The 6,000-nt window shown below is 36.9% G+C and overlaps 1 non-coding gene across 1 annotated transcript; it reads left to right on the top strand.

Moving 5' to 3' along the window:
• The first annotated feature begins 450 nt into the window (after nt 1–450).
• Nucleotides 451–557, top strand: LOC121210684 (small nucleolar RNA R71). The gene has a single exon (XR_005905798.1). It is a non-coding gene; the product is annotated as a small nucleolar RNA R71 (small nucleolar RNA).
• The last annotated feature ends 5,443 nt before the right edge of the window (nt 558–6,000 follow it).

Below are 6,000 nucleotides of genomic sequence, written 5' to 3'. Positions count from 1 at the left end.
TTGGGATGGTTCCTCCAACCTGCATTATAAGTGTTACTATATGGGTTATTTTGGGATCTAGAGTTATTGTTACCCATATGTTGGACTTGTTCCTCCTCGATGCTAGGGTTGAAGGGTTGATATTCTGTGCACGCTCCTCCTCCATTCAAATCGCACCTCATCACTGGATGTACCTAAGTGGAACCACACAAACTGTCAATCTTTTTATTTAAAAGTTCTACTTGGTTAGATAGCATAGTAACCGCGTCGAGGTTGAAAACACCAGCTGCTTTCGTCGGCTTTGTTCTCATAACTTGCCACTGATAGTTATTCAGTGACATCTCCTCAATAAATTTGTAAGCTACCTCAGGTATTTTATTATTGATAGTTCCTCCAGTGGCTGCATCAATCATCTGTCGAGTCGAAGGATTTAGGCCATTATGGAACGTTTGAACCTGTAGCCAGAGTGGTAACCCATGGTGAGGGCATCTTCATAAAAGGTCCTTATATCTCTCCCATGCATCGTAGAGTGTTTTTAAATCCATCTGCACAAAAGAAGAGATATCATTACGTAATTTGGTTGTTTTAGCCGATGGAAAATATTTTAATAAAAATTTTTCAGTCATTTGTTCCCAAGTAGTGATTGACCCTCGTGGTAACGAGTTCAACCACTGTTTAGCTTTGTTTCTTAATGAAAAGGGAAACAACCGAATACGGATGACATCATTATAAACGCCATTAATTTTGAAGATCTCGCAAAATTCTAGGAAATTTGCCAAGTGAGCATTGGGATCCTCGTCCTGCAAACCATCAAACTGAACAAACTGTTGTATCATTTGAATTGTGTTAGGTTTTACTTCAAAATTATTTGCAGCAATAGCAGGTCCAACTATACTTGACTCAGTTCCTGTTAAATTAGGTTTAGCATAATCATACATAGTGCGCGGAGCAGGATTTTGATTAACAGCAATTGCAGGAGGTAGTGAATTTTCTTGGTTTTCAGCCATCTCCTCGGTTAGGGTTTGAATATCGTCCTCTTGCTCGTTCTCTGTGTATCTTAAACTTCGCCTTATTTCTCTTTGGTTTCTGTGAACTGTGCGATCAATCTCACTATCAAAAAGCAATGGTCCTGACGGGTTTCTTCTAGTCATAAATTATAAGAACCTACCATAAAAAAGGGAAAAGAAGAATTAGTAATAAAAATTAGAAATAAATTTAAATTGCAGTAAAAGTAAATGGCTAAAGTAATAAAAATTGAGTGTTCCTAATATCTTACTTCCCCGGCAACGGCGCCAAAAACTTGATCGTGATTTTGTGTGTGATAAGTTTTATACATTTATAATGAATCGTTCTTGAAACTAACTATTATCACGATGAAGGCAAGTGTACCGATCGAACAATAGTATAGTTTTAGCAATACCGGATTGTCAAACCCAAAGGAACTAAAAGTACTAGTAATGACTGTCTTTTTATTATCTAGCCTAAGAATAATGGTGTTTTAACTAACTAATTAGCTAAACTAAGAAATCACAAAAAAAATAGAATTGGGGAATTACTTTTGGAAAAACGATTGAATTAAGACAATACCTAAGGAAAAATCCACCTAGACTTCACTTGTTATTTGACTCTGAATCGGACGATTTATTCATTTCACTTGATCCATAGAAATCTCTAAGTTATATTATTATCCCTCTCGAGACTAACAATGTCTAACCTTAAGTTGAATAACTGAAATCTCTTTCTAATTAACTCTCTAGGGTTGCATTAACTCGATCTATGGATCCCCTTATTAGGTTTCACCCTAATCTGGCAAAATCTTGTCACCCTATCTTAAGGCGCGCAACCAACTCCGCTTAATTATGACAATTGTACTCTTAGACAGGGTCTATTCCTCCTCTGAATAAGAGCTTATCTTGAATCAATATCCTGGAATATCAAAACAAGAATTAAGAACACATAATTAAGAGCAAGTCAAATATTTATCATACAATTCAGAAAATAATAACAAGATTCGTCTTAGGTTTCATTCCCCTTAGGTATTTAAGGGATTTAGTTCATAACTAAAAAGGAAAACATCTCAGAAGAATAATGAATACAAAACATAAAGAAAAACCTAAAACTCCTGAAGGGAAATGGAGGGGAGATCTTCAATCTTGATGATGAATCAGCTTCTGAGATGGATCAATCGGCTTTCCTTGAGCAGTTCCCTGCCTTCTTCTCTATGTGTCTTTTTTCCTCCTCCTCTAGGGTGTATTTATAGGCTTTGGAATGCCTAAGAACCCTCAAAATTGGCCTTTTTTGATTGGACTAAACTTGGGCTTGGCAGGGACATGCTCGTGTGACACGTCCGTGTGCGATTGCTTCAGACCATGATCAAGGCTGTTAAATAGGCACGGGCGTGTGGTCCACCCATATGAGTCGTGCTTCGATTCTTCCAAATTGACACTACCGTGCGGTCTACCTGTGTGAGGAGGTCCAGGCCGTGTTGATTTCGTACGTTGGCCCATTTTATCTATTTTTGGCCCGTTTCTCGTTCCTTTCGCTCTCCTATGCTCGCCTAAGTATCAAACATGAAATTAAGGCATTAGGAGCATCGAATTCACCAAATTTAAGGAAAAATCATCCATAAATTGTGTTAAGCATGGGGTAAAAATATGTATAAATTACAGTTTTCAGTAGACCACAAAAAACCTGCTTGCAAAATCTTAGCTGCAGTACCTGAACCACCAAAGTGTCCCCCGCTTAGAGATGAAAGGCAATGATACAATATCTCAGCAATCTCACTTTCAGCTACACACTTCCAGATTATATTATCTACACACTATTTAAACAAAAACGGATCCTCCCAAAAATAATACCGACTATCATGAAGGAATTTTTTCCTTTGTTGGTATGTCATTTCTCAAGGAATTATTCCACATGCAAGATAATTGGCAAAATCAGCAAAGTAAGGTGTTTCATGAATTCGACTTACCTCAAATAAGTGTTCATCTGGGAAATTCTCGTTGATAGGCACACATGATTGAGTTACCTCATCTTGCTCCATCCTCGACAGATGATCAGCTATTTGATTTTTGACACCTTTTCTGTCTTAGATCACAAGTTCAAATTCTTGGAGCAACAATATCCAACGAATTAGCCTCGATTTCACATCTTTCTTCGTAAGCAAGTATTTAATGGTCGCATGGTCAGTAAATACTGTAACTTTGGTACTTATAAGATATGAGCGGAATTTGTCAAAAGCAAAAACTATGGCAAAGAGTTCCTTTTCAGTTACCGTATAATTAAGTTGGGCTCCCGTCAAGGTTCTACTTGCATTGTAAATAGGGTGAAACACTTTGTTTCTTCTTTGACCCATTACAGCTCCAACAACATAATCACTTGCATCGCACATTAACTCAAAAGGTGAGCTCCAATCAGGTGTAACAATTATTGGGGCTGAGATTAACCTTTTTCCAGATCTTCAAAAGCTTCCAAACATGCTTTGCTAAAATCAAACTCTGCATCTTTCTCTAACAACAAACACAATGGTATAGAAATTTTCAAGAAATCTTTGATAAACCTTCGGTAAAAACTGGCATGGCCCAAGAAACTTCTGACTCCATTCACATTAATTGGGGCCGGTAATCTTTCAATGATGTCCACCTTTGCTTTATTGACTTCAAACCCTCTCTTTGAGATTTTATGCCCTAAGACAATCCCTTCTTTAACCATAAAATGACATTTTTTCCAGTTAAAGACAAGATTCGTCTCTTCGCATCTATTCAGTTCCTTAGCCAAACTACTCAAACAAATATCATAAGTGTTACCAAAAATAGAAAAATCATCAATGAAAACCTCAACAAAATTTTCAACCATATTAGTGATTATTGCCATCATGCATCGTTGAAATGTTGCAAGTGCACTACATAAACCAAAAGGCATTTGCCTAAAAGTAAATGTACCATATGGACAAGTAAAGGTTATTTTATGTTGGTCCTCCGAAGCTACAACTATTTGGTTATATCCCGAATAGCCATCTAAAAAACAATAGAATTCATTAATTGCCAGTCGACCTAACATCTGATCCATAAAAGGTAACAGAAAATGGTCCTTTGAGTGGCTTTATTCAACTTTCTGTAATCAATACAAATTCTCCAACCAGTAACATTTCTCATTGGAATCAACTCATTACGCTCATTTTCAAAAATCGTGATTCCACCGTTCTTCGGCACACACTGCACCGGACTTACCCACAAACTATCTGAAATAGGATAGATGATTCTTGCATCTAACCATTTGATCACTTCCTTTCTCACAACTTCTTTCATAATAGGATTGAGCCTCCTTTATCCATTAATTTGAGCTCTTTCACCTTCTTCTAAAATAATTTTATGCATGCAAAAAAGAGGACTTATACCTCGAATATTAGCTATGGTCCAACCAATTGCTTTCTTAAATTTCTTTAGAATAGCAATTAGTTGATCCTTTTGATCTTTCGTCGATCCTGCTAAAATAATCACAGGCAAAGTGGGACAGTCACCTAAATAAACGTATTTCAAATAGGAATGAAGTACCTTTAGTTTGAGTTTATATGGTTTTTCAATTGACAACTTGGGTTTCACAAATTCTCTGACTTCTAACTGCAATAGTTCAAACTGTGTGGATTGATTAAAATTTCTCAGATTGGCTTCCATCAAAGCCATGTTTTCTTCACCTTCTTCTTCCTCCAAAGGGTCAAGATTCAATGCTTTCTCCAATGGATCTTCTTTAAAATTGCTTTCTATAGAAACCAAGATTTCTATCTCTTCCATAACTGAACACTCTTCTACCGGATCAGGAAATTTTATCATTTTAAAAATGTTAAAGGTTACCTGGTCTTCTTGAACTCGCATGGTGAGTTCACCTTTTTGCACATCAACTAACATTCTTCCCGTGGCTAAGAAAGGTCTTCCAAGGATGATCAGCACTTCTTTATCTTCTTTAAAATCTAAGACAATGAAATCAGCAGGAAAAATAAATTATCGACTCTTACCAAAACATCCTCGATCTTTCCTTTGAGATATGCTAAAGATCGATCCGCTAGCTGAAGCATCACAGTTGTATGTCTTACTTCACCTATCCCTAGCAACTTGAAAATAGACTCAGGCATCAAGTTGATACTCGCTCCTAAGTCACACAACGCTTTACCACAGTAGGATTCACCAATGTTACAGGGTATAGTAAAGCTTCCTGGGTCTTTCAATTTCGATGGCAGTTTGTTCTGTAGGAAGGCACTGCATTCCTTCGTCAAGGCAACAGTCTCATACTCACTCAGCCGTTTCTTCTTGAATAGTATATCCTTCATAAAATTTACATAATTCGGTATTTATTCTAAAGCCTCTACCAATGAAATATTGATGTGTTACTACTTCAGAATGTCCAAAATGTTCTTGAATTGCACCTCATGTTTCTACTTGTGTTGCTACAATCTTTGCGGATATGGAGGTGATGGAACTTTTGATTAAATCAGATAACTCTTCTGAGTAGGTAAATCTGCATCCAAAGAAGATGTTAAAGTCTCTAAATCCACTAAGTTAGGATTTACCTTGTCAGTTTTTGTAGATTCTGACTCTTTTGGTGTAGGAATTTCAACCGTTGGTTGATTCTTCTCAACGGGCTTATCTTCGACATCAATCAATCGGGGTTCTAGAATTTTACCACTTCGCAATGCCACTACCTTGATATGTTCTTTACCCAAATTTTTGGATTCTCAGTGTTGTTTGGCAAGGTTCCTTGCGATCTATTATGAAGGTCTATAACTAACTGACCCATTTGGTTTTCCAAATTTTTCAATGTTGCTACTTGGCTTTGGATCAAAGCGTCATTCTTTCCAATGTACGCTTTCAATAAGTTCTCCAAACTATTTGATGTCTTAGCTCGATGTGGTTTTGGAGCTTATTGATTAAACCCTTGAGATTGATTGGGTCTATACTATAATAAGTTGTTATTCGGTCCATTTCCTTGCTTACTCCAAGAAAAGTTAGAATGATTACGCCATGA

This window comes from Gossypium hirsutum, chromosome A11 (assembly GCF_007990345.1).
Source record: "Gossypium hirsutum isolate 1008001.06 chromosome A11, Gossypium_hirsutum_v2.1, whole genome shotgun sequence".
NCBI classification, from domain to species: Eukaryota; Viridiplantae; Streptophyta; class Magnoliopsida; order Malvales; family Malvaceae; genus Gossypium; species Gossypium hirsutum.
Note: the sequence above shows the minus strand (reverse complement) of the source record. Positions and strands in the feature narration are given on the sequence as shown.